General features: G+C 50.2%; 1 long non-coding RNA gene across 1 annotated transcript in view; it reads right to left on the bottom strand.

Moving 5' to 3' along the window:
• Nucleotides 1-19,323, bottom strand: part of LOC144377012 (uncharacterized) — a 50,782-nt gene extending 31,459 nt beyond the window's left edge. Inside the window, exon 1 of the long non-coding RNA XR_013437488.1 lies at nucleotides 18,229-19,323. This is a non-coding gene — a long non-coding RNA (uncharacterized LOC144377012). The remainder of the gene's footprint in view (nucleotides 1-18,228) is intronic.
• Between the last annotated feature and the right edge of the window lie 1,072 nt (nucleotides 19,324-20,395).

Below are 20,395 nucleotides of genomic sequence, written 5' to 3'. Positions count from 1 at the left end.
ACCAACACCACCATCCCCACCACTGGACTGGACTATTTTCTCCCTGGCTTTGTATTCAGGGAGTCTAGTCTGGATCCAGATGCATGGCCCGTGCTCACTAAATGGACAGAGGAATGGATTAACAAACCACCACCTACATTGCTGCTTTGAAAAGAACCATTTTGCCAGGTTCAGTGCCTCACACCCGTAATCCCAGTGACTTGGGAGGCTGAGGCAGGAGGATCCGCAAGGCCAAGTTCAAGTTCAAGGTCAGCCTCAGTAACTTAGCAAGGCCCTATGTAACTGAGTGAGACCCCATCTCAAAAAATAAAAAGGGCTGGGGATGTGGCTCAGTAGTTGAACACTCCTGGGTTCAAATCCTCAGCACCGAGAAGACACACCTGGGTGCTCCAGGGGGCCCCTCCAGCCAAGTCCCCGGGAAAGAAGCTGTTCAGAGGAGACGAGGGAAGAACGAGGCGTGGGGTGCGAGGCCTGGTTACGGGAATGGGGCCGAGGACCCCGTGGCTCAGGGGAGGGGGAGTCGGCTTCTGGGAAGAAGTGGGCCTCACCTGGGGCAGTCCCATAAGTAGGAGGTGACAGTGCAGGGCCTCAGTTTCCTGGTTTTGTGGGTGAGGGCTCAGGATCATTCCCCATGGGCTGCCCACCTGCCCCATGAGGTCCCCAGTCAAGTGCCCCTCGGGTTGGGCTGTGTGACCTGGGATGCTCAGGCTTCCTGTGGGCCCTGTGCCTGGGCCACCAGAGGCTGATCCTAGAGCGCTGGGTGCTGGCAGGGAGATGGGCGACTTGGTGAATCAAGATGGCTTCACAGTACGTCACGCTGCCCTGACCCTGTGCTACCGCTCTGGGGCCTACAGGCATCACCACTGGTCACTGTCACTCCACAACCACACACACTGACTGTGGTGGATGAGAGGGACGCACAGAGCTGCAGACCCCACCAGGGGCTGAAGTGACAGGAAGCGCAGGTGAGCCTGCACGGGGCATCAGGAGCCTGAAAGGAGGGCATGGGAACCACCTCCCTGGGCTGTTCTCCCCGCAGACTCCGAGAACAGAGTCCCCTCTGGGATCAGGAGCTGCGGCCCCAGAATCCACAGGCTGTGCATCATGGGAGTTTTCAAGGTAAAAGTTGGGGCCTCCAAGAGGCCTGAGTCAGCAGGATGTGGTATCTGCTTGGCCCATTGTGGGGGGAGGGCAGTCCCCACTCCCCAGCTTAGGAGACCCTCATGCTACGAAACTGGGAATTGTGGGGTGCAGCATTGCAACTGTCCCCATAGAGGAGAGCTGTGTCCTCCACCCCCGAGGGGAATGGGACAAACCCCAAAGCACCCTCAGCACCTTCTGAAATCTTCCTGGCTCTAAAGTTGCTGTGTGACCTTGGGCGAGGGCCTTCCCTCTTTGGGACTTGTTTTCCTGGTCCAGAGGTTCCATGTGACCCTAGGAGCTGCGAGAGGCCAAATCTGAACACACTGTAAGTATGGGAAGCAAATAATTCGATTACCAATAGATAAACGCCAAAAGCAATTTAGATACAGGCATTGCTTTTACTTTTACTTTTATTTTTTCCTAAGTTTATTTCACTAAAATCATTTTTTCAGTGGTTGGGGTTAAACCCAGAGCCTCACATATGCTAGGTAAGCACTCTACCAGTGAGCTACATCCCCCGTCGTTTATATTTTTTTTTATTTTGAGACAGGTTTGCTCTAAATCACCCAGGCTGGCCTCAAACTTGTGATCCTCCTCCCTCAGCCTCCGGAGTCGCTGGATGACAGGGGTGTGCTACTCTACCTCACCCCAACTGTGAGCTTTTAAAAGGCCACCACACCTTTATTATTTCACTAAATGTAGTAAAGAATTTTGCCGCCTGAAAAATATTCCCAACGCTGTTGGCCTAGTTGACAGCTGCAGTTCCTTCCATAATATTTTTTTCCTTTTATCTGCTTTTGCCCATGAATCTAGAACACATGCACTAAGCATTTTGGCCGCAAGGTTCTTACATGTGCTTAATCTCACCTTCGGGTGAAAACCCCCAGAGATTTTGAGTTATATCTTCTATGCCTTTGTACCCCAGGGCCAGCGTGGTGCGCTAGACCCCAGAATGACTCTTACTATTACTAATGGTGTGGTGGAAATACAACCCGAAGGGACCTTCAAATCCAATTCAATCTCTTCTCCTTTACCAACGGGGAAACCGAGACCCAGAGCACAACTTTTTAGTCAAATACCAGATTTTCGGAGGGAAGGCTCAGTATTGTAAACATGTTGACTCCACTTCAAATCAATTGATAAATTCACTGAAATTTACATCTGATTGTATTTTGTTCTGTATTTTTGCTAAGTCAGAAGATTTTAGCTGCTTTGCCCCCGCCATCTCCCAACTGTGGGATGACGGACATGCTAATGTGCTTCACCACAGGGACAGTTTTACTATCTATATGTATCTCATAACCTCATCTTGTGTACTTCTTGTAGGCACAATAAAATGTATTTTAAATAAATGAGTTCAATAGATGTAACAGGATGTTTCGGGGTTTAACAAACTTGTGTTAAATAAGTTCAACAAACTTATGTTTAAATGGATGAGAATAAGAATTGTCTAAGAAGAAAAAATAACGTGCTTCCACATGTCAAGAGTATAGTTAAAACTAAAGGTTTGAAACTGGGTATGCCATTTTAGGAATACCTAAATTAATGGAAATACCTCATTAATGGAAAGAAGGGAAGCCAGAAACTCACATCATTTATAAGGAAATCCAAAGATGTGATGTATTTCTAATCAGCAGGGAGAATGTGGAACTTTCAAAAAGTGGTTTCAAAGCAACTACTCTCCCTTTGAAGAAAAAAACTGAAAAGATAAAAACTTTCAAGATAATTTAAAATAATTACACCAAGTCACATCTCACACCATGCTCAAAAATAAAATGCAGTTGAGTCAAAGACTTCTAAGTCACAAAATAAAACAACAAAAATACTAGAAGAAAATATAGGGCCAAATGTTTATAAACTCAATGTGGAGAAGGTCTTTCTAAGTATGATATAAAAATGAAAAGTCATAAAGACAAACAAAAAGAATTTGACCATGTAAAAATTGCAAACTTATGAACTGGGAAACACATGATAAAAATAAATAGTTGCAAACCAATGGCAGCCAGAAGAGAACACGGGCCGCATGTTCAACGGACAATGAATAAATAGCCATTCTATATAAAAAGGTTCTATCGACCAGCCAGAGAGAAAAAAAATCAATACAGAAGACAGGCAAAGAACAGAACGGATAATTAACTAGCAAAAAAGACAAATGTCCACAAAACAGGAAAAAATATTTGATTTCCCTGATAGTTACAGAACTAAACATGTAAAACATAATTAGATACTTTAGACCTATCAGATCAGTAAAAGTTAAAAATATCAGCTCCATCAGAATGAGGAGCGGGAGGTCATCAGAGCTCTCCTGCCTTGACAGGAGTAATATCAATTGGTTCGGCATTTTTTAAAAGCACCACTTAGAAATCATCTTTCAAAATTGCAAATACTCAGATGCTTGGAGCAACAACACAGATACCATCCTACCCAACGCTCCACAGGCAGGATTGTTGACTAAAGACCTGTTCTCTGTGCTCCTTTGAAACAGGGGAGCAGGCCAAGTATTGATGAAGAAGGAAAAATAAATTGGGGTAGACTATGCGGACATGAAAGAGAATAACAAATTCTCAAGCACTGATACGGAAAGACACAATTTATCAGAATATTGGGGGGAGCAATTATATAGTCACTAATGTGATCCAATTTTTTTTTCTTTTTTGGTACTGGGGATTGAACTCAGGGGCCCTCGACCACTGATTGAGCCACATCCCCAGCTCTATTTTATATTTTATTAGAGACAGGGTCTCACTGAGTTGTTTAGCGCCTCACTAAATTGTTAATGCAAGCTTTGAATTCACAATCCTCCTGCTTCAGCCTCCTGAGCCACAGGGATTCCAGGCGTGCACCACTTTATCCAGCTTATTGTGAACCAAATTTAGGAAAATAAACAAATAAAGATTCAGACCACATTTGTAATGGTGGTACTCTGAGGAATGGGGTTAGTGGGAAGTGGTAAAGATAAAGGAATATTGCTTTGTAAAAATTGATGTGGGGGGTTGGGGTTGTAGCTCAGTTGGTAGAGTGCTTGCCTCACATGCGCAAGGCCCTGGGTTCAATCCCCAGCACCAAAAAAAAAAAAAAAAAGAAAGAAAGAAAGAAAAGAAAAGAAAAGAAAAATTGACATTGCTTTGGCATTCACTGAGTGTGTTTTGATGATATAGGCAATTCTATGTTCATGTGTGCTTGTAAAATTAACACCCAAACAACATATGCTCACTCACCCTGTGCAAAGCCATCATTATTTGTGATTTTACAAGAAGAGGGCCCTGGGTTCTATGACTTGCTGGAGAAACTTGCACACTGTAAATGACCATGAAGAAATTCCAAACTCTGCCTGAACCAGAGGCCAGGGAGGACCCTTCCCAGTGAGAGCCCGCCTGCCCTGAGCACAGAGTTTAGCCATGGGAATCACAGACCTAGAGGACCGCCACAGGGACCTGCAAGAAGCAAGCAATGGATACGTTGTTTCTGTGCCTTCTGTATTTAATAGTAATCAGCATTTTGATATTTTGTGAACAACATGAATAAAAAAGTAAAGGTCAAGTAGCAAGTGCTGTCATTATTAACTGGGGACCTCTAGAATTGTTAAGAAGCAGAAAGAGGAGAAAAGAAAAGAAAAATAAATCAACCACCAAGAGATCATGACTACTAATAATTTGGAATTTTAAAAATAATTTGTTGCATTTTTAAACTTTGGTATTATATTGGAGATATGATTTTGTACTTTTGAAAATGACCTTGAACCAGAGTCACTTTCTTACATCATGAAAACCACAAATGCCAAAATTTAGGACATATAAATTCTTCTAAATAGCAGTATCTACCTACTATTTAATTTCACCTTGCTTGCCCAGGGCCCACCCTGACCTACCAAGGACACCAAAGTGTCCCATATAGGATAAAATATCTATTGAACGCACGTTCTACACCAGGCCCAGAAATGACCAAGACATCCTACCACACAGTGAGATCAATTCTGGGTGAACTGCAGCGGGGAAGGGGTTGGGGGGAATCACAGAAAGACTCAAAGTCAACCAGGGTATTTATCAAACCTCTGTGTGGGGGAGGCCTTCCCACCCCTAAGGCTATGGCAGAAACCACAAAAGAAAAGATCACCAGATTTGGTAATTCAGATGCTTCAGGAACAACATGAATGAAAAAGTAAAGGTCAAGTAGCAACTTGGGGAAAAAAAAATTGCAACAAATATTGTAAAAGATTGCTGGGCATGGTGGCTTACCCCTGTAATCCCAGGGTCTGGGAGGCTGAGGCCAGAGGATCAAAAAACCAGCCTCAGCAATTTAGCCAGGACTTAAGCAATTTATTGAGACCTGGTCTAAAAAAAGGTGGGGGGGGGGCAGGAAGAAAAGACTAACATTAAACAGAGACATGAGATGGGAGGGAAAGGGAGAGAAAAGGGAAATTGCATGGAAATGAAGGGAGACCCTCATTGCTATACAAAATTACATATAAGAGGTTGTGAGGGGAATGGGAAAATAAACAAGGAGAGAAATGAATTACAGTAGATGGGGTAGAGAGAGAAGATGGGAGGAGAGGGGAGGAGGGATAGTAGGGGATAGGAAAGGTAGCAGAATACAACAATTACTAATTGGGCATTATGTAAAATTGTGGATGTGTAACCGATGTGATTCTGCAATCTGCATTTGGGGTAAAATTGGGAGTTCATAACCCACTTCAATCTAATGTATGAAATATGATATGTCAAGAGCTTTGTAATGTTGTGAACAACCAATAAAAAAAATTTAAAAAAAAAAAGGTGGGGGGGATTTGCTGGGGATGTGGCAGTGGTTAAGCATTCCTGCATTCAATCCCTGGTACACTATATATATATATATATATATATATATATATATATATATATATATATATCTCCAAGCTGGCTAGGTAGTACACTCCTGTAATCCCAGCTACTTGGGAGGCTGAGGTAGGATTGCAAGTTCAAGTCCAGCCTGGGCAATTTAGTGAGATCCTGTCTCAAAAGTAAAATAAGATAAAAAGCTACGGATTGGTTAAGTGGTAGAGTGCTTGCTTAGCATGCATGAGGCCTTGGGTTCAAGCCTCAGGACTATCAAAAGAAAAAAAATTAGATTAATAGCCATAATAAACACAGAGCTTATACAAAATGGTAAAAACCACCCACTGAGACCCCAATATCTAATTGGGGAGAGGCTTAGAAGTGTGCTACCCACTAGCCCCTAGTCACAGTGGCTACATAGATTTAAAGTAATGTAATTTAAATTAAAATATTAAATTAAATCTAAATTTAAAATTATATTAACATTTCAAGTTCTCCATAGCTGCATTTGACTGGTAGTTGCTGGACAGAGCAAATAATAGGCCATTTGTAATGTCCCAGAAAGTTTGATTAGAACCATTTTAGGTAATTCACCAAAAAGAAAAAAAAAACCCCACAAATGGTCAGTAAACACATTTAAAAAATTCAACTCCACTAAGAATTAAAGAAATGCAGATTAAAACAAGGTAATATTTTATATTCATCTAATTTAGGAGTAAACAGGACACTGCTAACTGAACGACAGAGTTAGTAACCATCTGGAAAATAATTTGGCAACAAACAAGGAGAATTCCTGGGCCAGGAATTCCATTTCCAGGGATACATCCCAAAGAAATAGATAAAAATACAGAAACCGTTTTATGCAGAAACTTATTTATCTCTGAATTATTTACAAATTCAGAGAGACCTAGGCTGAAAGTCCAAGTTCAGGAAAAGTGGTTACATTCATTAAGATCAACCACAATGACAATCATGTTTTTCCAAGAAGGTTTAATGACTTGGGAAATAAGATTCCTAGAAGATTAGATTTAGAACACAACAACTCATTCCAAGCTAAACAGGAGAAAACCAACCATAAAAAGACGAGGAGGATGTGCACACAGAAAACTGCCGAATGTCAGAACAAACATCCCTGGGTGATAGCAGCCTGAGCTTTCTTTATGCTGCTTGGTGTGCCCTGAATTTTTAACAGAGGTCACTGGTTGCGTTTATATAAAATGAGGACGGCTATTTAAAAATTCATGCAAGACATAGCCCACAGGTAAGAGCAAGAGACTTGGGCTGGGGCTGCAAAGCCAAACCTCTGCTGCTTCCTGCCTCTCAGACTTCAGCCAAGTCAGCTCAGGCTCAGCACCTGCTTCGCCAGCAGCCATGTGATAGAATCCAGAGAGACGGTGTCTGCCAAGTGCTAGTCCACCCAGCTACCCGAAGACCTGTGTATGTAAAAGCCACCGCTTTCCTGTTTTGTTGGCAGGGCTGGAGATTGAATCCAGGGGTGCCCTACCACTGAGCTATACTCCCAGTCCTTTTAGTCTTTTGAGACAGGATCTTGCTAAATTGCAGGGGCTGGCCTTGATCCTGCAATCCTCCTGCCTCAGCCTCCCTAAATCACTGGGATTACCAGCAAGCACCATGGCACCCCGGGGCTGAGAGCCATGTTTTTCTTAACATGAAAATGTTTATGTTACACTGTTGCATGACAAACCAGGACCCAGAATCCTCTACACAAATCTGCTCTTAACTGGGGAAACATATGCTTTTTTTAAAAGTCCAAAAAGATAAGAGGGGGCCATTTCAAACAAGGAACGATGGTCACCACGAGGAAGGTGAGAATAATGAGTTTCCTTTACTTAAAGAAGCAAGAACACATCTTCCTGTACTTTCCATATCTCCCCAAAAAGAATGCCTCCTTCACAATGAAGGAAACAACTTGTAAAGTTTTAAAAAGAAAGAACAAAATTGGAATCCACTGGTTTTGCCAAAGAGGTAAGATTCAAGTCCAGGGTGTCAGCTGACCAGTAAGAGGACCCACCCTGGAGGTCAATAGTGGGCCCTCTGGGCGGAGGGATTCTGGGGTGATTTAAATCTGCATGTCTTTGCATTTCCCCAACTTACACAGGGGTAGTGAATAGCTACTATATTTTCTAATAAAATTTACAAAGCAATAAAGAAACAAAAACCAGGCTCCCTTCCCCTGCACCAGTGAGAAGACTGAGTGGAACAGCCACGAGTTCTGAGGGACAGGAGGCAGAGGGGGTGTCAGGACAAACACAGCCCAGGGGCCACAGTCACCCAAGATGGCCAAGATGGAGCCCACCACGCTGGGCCCAGGCTGGGGCTGGACCAAGCAAGCCTCAGAGTCTCTCCTGCTCCCCTTGGAGTTTCCCTCCCCCCAGCTCCCCACGAACCCAGGCCCAGCCCAGCTACAAACACCTCGAGGTGACAGTGACGGTGTCAGGGGTGCGGGGGGGGGGGGGCAGATTATCTGCACTGGGAAGCGGTGCCTTGTTATTTTTCTGACCTTATAAAATGTCTCTGAATTCTCTCACAGCCAACCGAAAAGGAGCTTGCACCCTGCAGTTCACCTAGCCGATAACGGATCTGTCTCTGTCACTGACAGCTTTGTTTCCTCTGAGAACCTGGGAGTGGTTGTCCCCAGCCTACCCACAGGATCTGTGAAAGCTGGACCCAGTCAGGACAAGAGCTTCAAACCCAGGGGTCCCAGGTCCCCGAATACCCTGGGAACAAACACCACAAACGCCTTCTCAGACCGGGACAGGGCCACTCTCCCCCCGACCCGCCCCGTAGGGACAGGCCAGTTTGTGTGTCCCGATTCCCTCTCCTCCTCGCTGAGCGCCTCACATTCCCAGGGGCCCAGGTCTCTTTGTCTGGCTTTGCCATCTGAGCCCCTGAATGTGGAATCTGGCTGTAAGAGGAGTGAGCTGTCCCCAGGGCCTGAGATAGGGACGAAGAAACATGTCATGCAAATTGGAGCAACCGGGGAAGGGGACACACAGGCACTCTGGGGTCAGCTCACAGGGCCATCACCCCTGCTTCTGTCCACTCTGGGTCGCAGCCATAGTTCACCAGCTGAGATTCCCGGGGTTACAGGGCTATGGTGAGCAGTAGATTAAATTGGTCAACACATGGAAAGTACCAGCAAGTATCAACTCACTCTGGCCCCTTTTCTGTTGTTGCCATAGCAACAGGGAAGGCCCAGGACTGGGGGCTAGTTGGGAGAAGCCGCCCAGGATCCAGAATCTGAAGTTCCACACGTCACTCCAGACTGGCCACCACTTGACCTTGGGGCCTCAGCCTCCCTCTCTGTACAGGGGACTTATTTCACCCTGGATGTGAATAAAATAAGCCCCGGTGGCCAGAACAGCCTCGTCACAGGACTGGGGGACACAGAACGGTGAGCCACTCCAACCTCTGGCAGAACAACCGACGGCACACGGAACCGAGGGACAGAGACAAAAAGCTCAAGGCGGTCACCAGGGGGCAGTTTCCCAGGTGGGGAGCGACGGCACCCTCTGCAGCCAACCCCAGCAGACTAGCAAAACCCGAAACCACACTTCCATACGGTGCCGCGACCCTGCACCAGGGACCCGGGGTCTTTGTGCACGTGTGTGCGAGGGAGGCACAGAGACCGGGAGGCCGGCCGGACAGCGTGGCCTTCTCCACAGGCAGTGCGCACAGTCCCCAGGATGCCGGGCAGCAGGAAGACTCTGGTGCCCAGGCAGGCACCGCGCTCCTCCTAGGCAGCAAGAGACCACGTCCCAGGCCAGGGGCCTCCCTGCAAGAACGCGGAAAGCAGCTGGAGGCCAGGCCTCAGTGGTCTGTCTGGGCAGGGAGCTCTGCAGCTCTGGAGCTCAGGGCCCGTCACTATTGGTACCTTTCTGCCGTGTCTGGGTGGCCTCGTCCCCACTCCCAGGGATTTCCAAGCCCTGGCCAGACAAAGGGCTTCCTCTAAACTCATTCACAAAAGGGATTGGCAGGTAACAGGACCCCCAGAAAGCCGCTGTCTACCCCAGGACTGTTGAGCATCTCGAGGCTCAAAGGCTTCCCACCAGCACATGGAACCTGGCCCTCGGGCTGTGGCTGTCCCTTCCCTTCAAACCCTTCATCACAGATGGACCGGGAGCTTCTGCACACAACCATCTGCTCTGCGGCATCTCGCCACCAGCAGAGCCCAGGGAGGAAGGAGGCTTGGGGATTACAGCCCCGTGGACTTTTCAAGTTTCCATTCAACCTCCGTGTCCAAGCGGGGAGTAGAGGCAGCCTCGAGGAGGGGGAAGATGGAGGTGGGGAGCCAGGCCTCCACCCACAGTGGGAGCCAGAAAGCGCTCGCTGAGGAGGGGGCCTGGGGAGGGCCTGGGGGGCCACCTCCTGCTTCCTCCCAGCCCACCTCCTTCCCAGGCCCGCCTGACTCATCCGGTGCCCTGCACAGTGGCCAGCCCTCCCTTGCAGGGGCCCAGGGGACAGGCACCGAGAGTGGTCTCCACCAGGGTGGGAACCTGTCCCCACAGACAGCCCAGACCCGGGGCTTCGCTGTGGCCTCTCCCAGAGCGCCCACCGGTGGCTTAGTGCGCCCAGGTGGATGTGCCTTCCACCCTGGTCAGCAGGGGGTTCTGTGACAGAATTAAAGGAAGCGCATTCCGGTCAGCTCCCCCGCTGGCTCCACCTGCCTCTGAGGGTGGACGGTGTGCTGAGGGCCTTCCTTCCGGAATACCTCCCCCGGGGGCGGTTTATGCTCCCTGTGAGGCTGGGGGCTGCTCGCAGGTGGGCCCACTTCACCTCTGTCCACCCTCCCGGGCTCCAGCGGGGTGGGGCTGCTCTCAATCCCATTTCACAGGGACACTTGCCCGGGTGGCGAGGGGCAGAGTTCTGCAGGGGACACAAAGGCGCTCTGGAGGCCACACCAACCCCCTGGCCCAGGAGGACTCTGCCGCCCAGAACCAGTCTATCCTGTGGCCCTCTGCTGATCCTCAACCCGCCACCTCGCCAGGCCCAGTGCTGCAGAGGAGGGGACATGGGAGCCACAGACGCTCACCAGCCTGACCCCCTCTGCTGTGGGCCTCAGGCGTGCCTGCTGACAGGGCTGGGCTCCAGGCCTCAGGCCCCAAGGTCTCAGGGCGAGATGCAACTTCCCCTCAGGAACACCCAGTGCCGCCGGGGTGGGGTAGCCTCTCAGACAGAGCACCAAGGGCCCTGGGTCCCTATTGGTTCCTTAACCGGCTGTGTGACCACAGATGGGCCACTGCACCTCTCTGGAAACTAGGGCAACTGTTATCCACCTCCCAGGGCAGCAAGATCACATTGATTATAACAACAAGTGGATGACCCTGATAATGACCCTGGTCCTGCCCTGGAGGGCCTCCCCCTGTTTTGTAAATGAAATAAAGTGAGGCTCTGAGTTTCCAGTAAAAAAAAAAAAAAAAAAAGATCAGACGTGTGCTTCACAGAAGGAAGCTCAACTCTCCAGGCGCCAAGTCCCCTGGAGGAGACAGGGCAATATCTCCGAGGCCAGTCCAGCTCCTGGGTCACCAAGAGCCAAGGACTAATCACCAGAGGATCTGAGTCGGGCCCCTGGTTTTTCTTTTGTTTCCCGATGAAAGCCCAGGCACAGGCACCCCCCAACGCAGAGCCTTGGGCAGCGGGGGTGGGGTAGGGGGGGACCAGGACCCGGGCGACATGTTGCCAGGCGCCTTGTGGAGAGCCACACAGCAGCAGAAGCATGGAGACCGCCCGACCCACTCTCCACACATCCTCGCAAGGCCACTGTGCACCAGGAGGGCACCCTTCTCTGTCCTGGGGCTGGGTGGGCCTCACACACCTTCCTCGGCTCCAATCTTGGAAAGAAAGTCCTGTTTCCTGTGTGGTGTGCAGAGACCTGCGGTGCCAGCAGGGCTCCAAGGTTAGAAATTGTACTTTGAGAAAGGGAGAGAGAAGGGAAAGCATATGGAAATGGTAGGAGACCTTCAATGATACACAAAATTATAAGAGGTTATGAGGGGCAAGGGGGAGGGAAAAAAGGAGAGAATTGAACAACAGCAGAGGAGGCAGAGAGGGAAGATGGGAGGGGAGGGGAGGGGAGGGGGGATAGTAGGGGATAGGAAAGGTAGCAGAATACAACAGTCACTAACAGTGATTGTTCCTCCTTCCAATCCCACTGCAGAGGGGGGAGGCTGCAGGCCTCACTTCCATGTTTATCCATGTAAAAATGTGAGTATGTAACGGAAGTGATTCTGCAATCTGTATTTGGGGTAGAAATGGGAGTTCAAAACCCAATTGAGTCAAATGTATGAAAGATGATATATCATGAGCTCTGTAATGTTTTGAACAATCAATTAAAAAAATAAAAAAATTTAAAAAAAGACTCTATAATCTAAAAAAAAAAAAAAAAAAAAGAAATTGTACTTTGAGGGCCAGGGATGTAGTCTGGGGACAGAGCTCTGGCTCACAATGCACCAGGCCCTGGGTTCAATCCCAATTACGGGAATTAAAACATCAGACTTTGTACCACATAAATGCCTGTCTTGGTAAAGTGGGTAAATCAGTCGTGGGGTAGACCGCAATGGAATACTGCACAGTCGTGAAGAGAGGAAACACCTCCTAGACAAAAGAATATGGGTGAGCTTCCACCGTGAGGCTCAGTGAAAAAGGGGGAAAAAAAGTACAAACTGGGTGATGCCATCTGGATAAAGTCCAAGACCTGGCAAAACCCCCAGGGCTGACAGAGGATAGGGGATACCTGGCTAGAAGAGGGGATAGCTGGGGGGACGCACTTAGGGGAGTTCACAGCGCTGGTCTCACGGTGTGTCCAGGTGTGAAGTCCCTGCGGCTCCTTAGGATGTAGAGCTTTCTGGGTGCGCGTCAGTGACGCTCTTTTAAATTGAGCATCTGGGTTCAAGTCCCAGCCATGCCACCTCACGCCGCACGATCTCAGGCTAACTCAATGCTCAGCTTCTGCCCTCTCCTCTTCCACCTAGGGATAGTAATGACATCTGCCTCGGGTGGCCCCGAATGTCAGCCATTTAGATTTCACTTTCACCTTCCCTTTCCCCAAGTACAGAGTGTTGCTCTTCTCTTCATATTTTTCCTTTAAACAGACTCCATGGTTTTGCAATCTAAATAAACCTTCTAAAAAGGAAACTTTCTATCGTTCCTATTCATCACCGGTTTGGGTATTAATTATTTTCTAGTATATTCAATTAATGTAACTTAAAACCAACTCATCCCTACAAAGACACAAGTGTCCACCTATGAGCCACCTCGGGTCAGCCTCAGGTCCTCGATGGAGGCAGCCTCACTCTAAACAAATGGGGGCGGGCAGGCCTCCACACTGTGACCTTTATCATCATCATCATCGACATTACCATCACAAGCAAAGCCAAGCAACAAACACCATCCCACTTTGGATCGTGCAGAGGAGAGTGAGTGGAGGGGAGGGGTTGGGGTGGAGGTGGAATGAGGAATGAGGACCTGTGCACATGTATGACTGCACCACGGGTGTGACTCTGCACCGTGTTCCGCCAGAGGAAGGAGGAGTTGTGCTCCGTCTGTGTGCAATGTGTCAAATGCATTCTAGTGCCATGCATAACTAATTAGAACCAATTTAGAAATTTAAAAAGAGAAGAATGAAATCATGGCATTTGCAGGTAAATGCACGCGACTGGAGATCATCATGCTGAGTAGACTAAGCCAGACGCAGAAAGTCAAAGGTCAAACATTTTCTCTGATAGGAGGACATTAGTCTAAAATGGGGGCGGGGGAGGGGACTGGAGTGTGGTGGGGAGATTCCATCAAAATAGAAGAAAGATCAGTGAAGAAAAAGGGACTAAAGGGAGGGAGAGGGGATGGGATAAGAGAAAAACAATGGAATGAATCTGACTAATTTCCTATGTGCAGACATGAGTATAGTACAGTGCCTGTCACCATTGCGTGTATCCCCAAGAACAAATTTATAAAAAAAAAAAAAAGGAAAAAACGTGTAAATGCACAGCAGAAAGACCAATAGAGTAGAGGAAAAGGAACAAGGGGAGGGAGGAGAGGGAGGATAAGGGGAAGTACGGGGGACTGAACTAGAGCTAATTATATATCCCAGCATTTATAATCATGTCAAGATGAATCCTAATGTCACATATAACTAATGTGAACCAATAAACTAAACAAAATACTTAGAGGGACTTAAAAATAAACAAATAAATAAGCACCATCCCATAGGGTCAGCCCAAGGCGGCCCTGCGCCCAGCAGACCTTAAGGAACAAACCACCCGAGCCCTTCCAGAAGTCTCGGGCTGCCCAAACGCACGTCCAGGGCTCTCTCTGGGCCCAGACCCTGTGGAGGCAGCGGACCTCCACCCTCCACCAGCCCAGGCCAGACCCGCCCCAGACTGCCCTTGGCCTGCCTCCTCCCCCAGGCCGGGGCTGAGGGCCTAGGCCTACTCCCCTCCCTCTCAGAACTCTTCATCCCTAACAGGGGCACGTGGCCTTGGCACCCCGGACAGCTCACCAATGGGCCAGAGCAGGGACTCAACCAAAGACAAACAGGAGCCATCGAAGGAGAGCCCCGGCACTCAGGAACCCATTGGAAACGTGTCTTGATGTTATCTAGGACCCTTCCTCACTAGCCCAGGGTACCCGGGGTGTCCTTCATGAAGAGAAAACCCCTGATCCCTGAAGTGGTCATGTGCCTATACAGGAGAGGGTCCCTTTAAGTAAGCTCCGCCAATCAGCATTCACCTCCACTCGAACCAAATTGGGGTGGAGGTCACTAAAGGTCTTCAAAATTGTCACAACCAAAGCTAGGGGTGGTGGTGCGCACCTGTCACCACACCACTCAGGAGGCTGAGGCAGGAGGATCGGGAGCCCAGGCTGGACGATACGGCAAGACCCCACCTTAAAGGAAAAAGCTCATTAAAATAGTCATCACTAGAGCAAAAGCTCGAGTGTTTTATGGCATGATATGAAGACTACAAAAAACAATAACACCCTGTGTGTTTCAAAAAGCTAAAGAAAGGGTTTTGAAACCTTCCACCCTAAAGACTTGATAAAGGGTTTGAAGAGATAAAATGATTATAACCCCTGATTCAAATAATTCTATATTTTAATTATTTTATATGTATATATACATATGTATATCAGGCATTGGTGGACCTTTATTTTGTTCATTTATTTTCATTCGGCACTGAGAGTCAAACCTCACACATACTAGGCAAGGGCTCTACAGCTGAGCCACCACCCCAGCCCCTCAGATCATTCCACTGAAATGGGAAAATGACATTTTTTAAATGGTTGTGCAAAAAACATTTATCACAAAGTTTGTTCATGTGTGGGTTTATTTTTGTTTTACGTTGCTGGAATTGAACTCAGGGGTGTTTGACCACTGCACCACATCTCAGCCCTTTTATTTCCTTTTTCTCACTAAATTGGCCAGGCTGGCCTCAAACTTGTGATCCTCCTGCCTCAGCCTCCAGAGTCACTGGAGTTACACTTTTTTCTTTAGCAGATCTTTTTAGATTTCTGCTTTTTTTTCCCTTGGGAATGGAACCCAGGCCAGGGCCTTCTGCACGCTAGGCAAGCACTCTGACCACTGAGCTACCTCCCCAGCCCTCTTTACTGCTATTTTTTAATGAATCACAGAATTGTAATATACTTTCTTTGAGAAAAATTAATTTCTGAAGAGCAGAAATAAAAATAAAACCCCATCCAATCTCATGCCACCGTCTCTTCCAAATCCCACTTTCACTCTTAACTTTTTATCATTATTCTGATGAGTATTCTGCAAAAAAAAAAAAAAAAAAGTAGGTTTTTTTTCTGTAGATGCAGAAACTATATCTAACATTCAAATCACTCCTGGTTTTATTTTGTGCAAACAGGATTAAAATATGCAAACTGTTCTGAAATTGAGTGTTTTCACGGAGCCCAGGCCCCGGCCACCCCCGCGTCCGCACACTGCTGTCCACCCCTCTTCCTTGGCCACACAGGACTCCCACGTGCGGTGGGGTCAGAATTTGCCCTGGGCCCCTGTTCCGTGTTTTTGTTACACCTAAGCGTCTGCACCCTCTGGTCAGCCCAGGAGAGCTCCCTAAAAGGAACATTCTAGGAGCTTTTTTTAAAAATGCTGTGGCTTTGGTCCTCTTGTCCTTTAAGACAGGCTGTGTCCACTGTTCAGGTCTCTAAGTGAGACTCCAAGCCACAGGTCACAAATTGAGGGACCTGGGAGCCATCTGGAGCAGACAGACTGAGGCCCAGGAGGTGTGACCAGGCACAGGGCCCGCGGGCCGAGCAGGACGGAGCGCTAGTGTGAGGACCGTGGCCTCTCTCCTGCCAGCACCCAGAAGCCTTTGCGCTACCTTCCCTCGGCCTAGAAAACTCATCCCAGCACCAAATCGGAAAACTCCTGCTCCTTGCAGTCTCTGCCTGGACGCCGCCCGCTGGGGAAGTCCTCCCTGACTTTCCCAGAGGCAGCAATGGGCGCACTCCTCCCCAGCTGGCCCAGGCCCGGCCCTCCTTACCCTGGGTCCCAGATGCCTACATCTTTGGAAGTCCTGCGCCGGGGGCTTTAGACACGCTGCATGCTACTCTGAGGGGCCAGGAGGGTCCCCTGCTCTGAACCCGGACCATTTGGATGGCCACTTGGTGTGTTTCCATGGACACCTCAGCCAGGCCCACAACAGCCCTTCAAGTCAGGCCCTGTTTCACCTGTTTCATAACCAGGACCCGAGACACCCCGACCCGGGACACACAGCCGGGTCTGCCATCCTCCTGGCCCCCCAAGATCTCTACTGTAACACAGAAAAACTTCTTAAACGCCAGAAAAGCACCAGCCTGAGATGAGAGACGAGAGAAAGGTTTGCTGCAGTCCAGCCTCACTGTTGGTTAGCTGTGTGCCTTGGGGAATTCACCTAACCTCTCTGATTCTCTGGTCCTGTTATTTCATCTGAAAAATGGGCTTGGTTAACACCCGACTTCTACTAAACTAAGGGGCCTTATTTTCTTAAGCCACATGTACACCCTGCGGTTGAACAAGTCCAAACTCATAAGAGCAGTGGTAGAGAAACATGAACGCCAGGTTGTAGGGACCACGGGCCACAGGAAGTGTGATGCTGTAAACCCATGGTGACGGTGGGAGAGGAAGGGGACCATCAGTTCACTCAGGGGCCCATGCACAGGGCTTCGGAGAGGAAACCTGAGTAGGGCCCAGGAGGCTGGGGTGGACCCTGGGACTCTAGGGGCGCACTAGGGTTTGCCAGGCCTTCGTGTCTCTCTCACAGAAACTTCCAGAAGCCCTGTGAAGCAGGAAGAGGAAGAGTCTCAGAAAGGGGAAGTGACTTGCCCAAGGTCACCCACCTCATGGTATGGTACAGTCGGCCTCCAGATCCCCAAGTCCCACACCACCTGCCTTGAAACCCATCTTACGCCAACAACATGGTTCTAGAGCCTTCTGAGTCGGGATGGCATGGTGCCCTTGACTCCGCTCTTCAATTCAATCACATGACGCGGAAGAGGAGCGGAGGCTCTTGGCTTCGCCACAGCCATTGGAGGCCGTATTGTCCAAACCAGGCTGGGAAAATAGGGGACAATGGGAAGTCCCCGGAGCAGCTCCGCCCCCACAATGGGACACCTCCCAGACCACTTGGCCCATCCAGGCGACCTGGAATCCTCTGTCCTTTTCCAAAAGACTGGGCTCCCAGAGCAGAGAGACCCCCACCCCACCACCACCACTTTCCTGGAACAGGGCAGCTCCTGTCACAGAGGAGCCAGCTGAGGCCCACAGTGCGACATGGACTTGCCCAGGGTCAGGCAGCCAAGATGGGTGCCCTGGGCTGGCGCCCCCCACCCCACACATGCCCACCCCACAGTGATCTGCCGTGGGCTGCAGTAGAGGTGGGGGAGTCCCTGCACCTCTGAGCTGCTCTGGGTGCCCACCGCCCTCCCCAAGGCTGCCAAGTAGAAGGCTTCAGGGATTCAGGTCACAGAGTCACTCAACAAACATACACAGGAGGGGCCTCATCCTGCCCTCCTCCTCCGATCACCACACCACCCTGTCATGGGGGAACCTTCACTCATTCACCCAACAAACACTGAGGTCCTACTACACACAGTCACGTCTCTCCTCACACCACCCCTCCCTTCCACTCTCAGCTCCTCCCTCCTCCCCGTCCTGGTGGCCCCTTGGGCCCAAGAGGGGGGTGACCAGTCCAGAGGGACAGGGGACTGATCGGCTGGCTGACCGGCTGACAGGCACCGTACACCCTCCCCAGGTTACCTGGTGTGGCCCAGGGCAGCACTGGCAGGTGTCTGTCCCCGCGGAGGCCGCGGAGGTTCTGTCGCCCAGGCTGGCCGCGGGGGCTCGCCAGCCCCTCCCCCACCTTGGGCACCACCCGGCGGCTGCTTGGAAAACCCACGGGCTCAGCTGACTTCCTCTCGTGTCATGGAAAGTGCGGTGATGAGGACCGGAAACTCCCGCCAGGGATCTGGGGTCTGAGCGGGGACAGGGCCAGGACAGGGGCCCGGGAGGGGCGGGAGGGACGCGTCGCCCTGCCGAGGTAATGGGTGCGGCGGTGGGCGACAGGGACAGCGGAAGGAGCCTGCGGGGCTGAGGCCTGGGGTGGAGCTCGCCCCTCCACTGGGGTCCCAGGGTCCCCAGGTCCCCGACCCCAAGGCAGCAAGCAGAGGCCTTGCGCTACTTTCAGTTTCTCAAACACAAAGTACCAAACAACAATAAGAGCAGAAGCCATGACCTTGCCCAGATGATGAAGACTCCAAAACTCGACAGAAAGCCTCTTTGCTTTTAGTAAGGGTGCAGAGCCGGTGACAGTGACGAGGGTAATGCGGGACAAAAATAAGGTGGATTCAAATCTCAGTTTAGACCTCCTGGGGACAAGGACGGCAGGGCTTTCTGATCCTCAGTTTTCTCATCTGTGAAATGAGAAACTGAGCCAACTTTCCATGATGGTTGGGAAGGTGAAAGGTAGGCTCAAGACAGGTGCTCAGTAAAACCATCTTCTCCCTCTCTGGTTTGATTAGGTAAAGGGAGCTTGGAACAGGGCCTCTGAGGGGCCCCTTCATACACACAATAAACACTCAGTCCTGAAGAGCAGAATAGTCCAGGGGTCTTTGGAGTGTAAGCAGGTGGAGGGTGCGTCTCTCATTTCTGCCTTCCTGGAGCTTAGCCCGGAGCAAGGATTTGTGGAATGAATGATCGGACTGGGATGGCCGATTAGCAGGGCCAGGAAGTATGGATGTGAGGCAGGGAGCCAGGCCAGGCCTGGCCAGTCAGAGCTGGGCCAAGGCAGTGCCACCTCTGGGGAAGGACAGAGGCACCTCCAGACCTCCACCAGGTGGTGGGTGTGGCCCCCAATATCGCCTACCACAGCCTCCCCTTTCCTTGATTTTTCCTTCTGCTAAACAGTTGCAGGACCTGAAACCCCCAGGCCTCGATTAATGGAAACTGAGAAGGGCTGAGGCTGGGGAGCCTAGTGGGTATGCCAGGAAGGGGAGGCCCAGCTGCTGGGGGGAGAGGGGGACAGTGCACAGGGAGGGCCGAGAGGACAGGCACCCTCCCTCGCACCAGCCGTCATGTCCTTGAACTGCTCTGGGACAGCCAGATTCAGGCACCTGGCCCGCTCATCCTGGAGCCTGAAGCACGTGAGAGAGGAACTGGACCCAGCCTGGCCAAGGGACAGGAGCCCTTGTCCTGCTCCAGGTCCCCATCTGCTCTGCAGAATCCTAGAGACCCTGCTTCTTCAGCAGACCTGAGGTTGATTCCAGTGCCTCTGAGATCAGCCTCCACACAGAGGTTTCACACACACACACACACACACACACACACACACACACACATACACACACGCACACATACACACACGCACACACACACACACGCACACATACACACACGCACACACACACGCACACATACACACACGCACACACACGCACACATACACACACGCACACACACGCACACATACACACACGCACACACACACACACACACATATACACACGCACACATACACACACACACGCACGCGCACTCGCCAACATGGAGATTACACACGGATTCCCTTAGATTCCAGCTTCATCCCTCATCAAGGGGAAGTGGGCTTCTTCCGTTTTGGTTCTCGCCACTGAGCCTGCAGCAGGAACCGAGGTCACGTTCCTGACTTCCACCTCGCGCTCCCCAGCCCCGCTCAGAGTCCCCTGGTGGGAGCCCTGCCTTGGCGCCTCTCCTGCCACGTCCACTCCTCTGCGCTCACCTACAGCCAGGCGGCCTCCGACTCAGGGCCCCACCCCCAGCCCTATCCACCAGGAGGCCTGCCCCGTCCAGGTGTGGGCATCATCGGGGGCACCACCCCAGTCCTGGCACCTCAGGGCAGGAAACTGGTGGAGGCCAGGGCCTCCATTCAATCTGGGTGGGTGGTTTTGCC

This window comes from Ictidomys tridecemlineatus, chromosome 4 (genome assembly GCF_052094955.1).
Source record: "Ictidomys tridecemlineatus isolate mIctTri1 chromosome 4, mIctTri1.hap1, whole genome shotgun sequence".
NCBI classification, from domain to species: Eukaryota; Metazoa; Chordata; class Mammalia; order Rodentia; family Sciuridae; genus Ictidomys; species Ictidomys tridecemlineatus.
The sequence above is the reverse complement of the archived record's forward strand: the minus strand, read 5'-3'. Positions and strand labels throughout refer to the sequence as shown.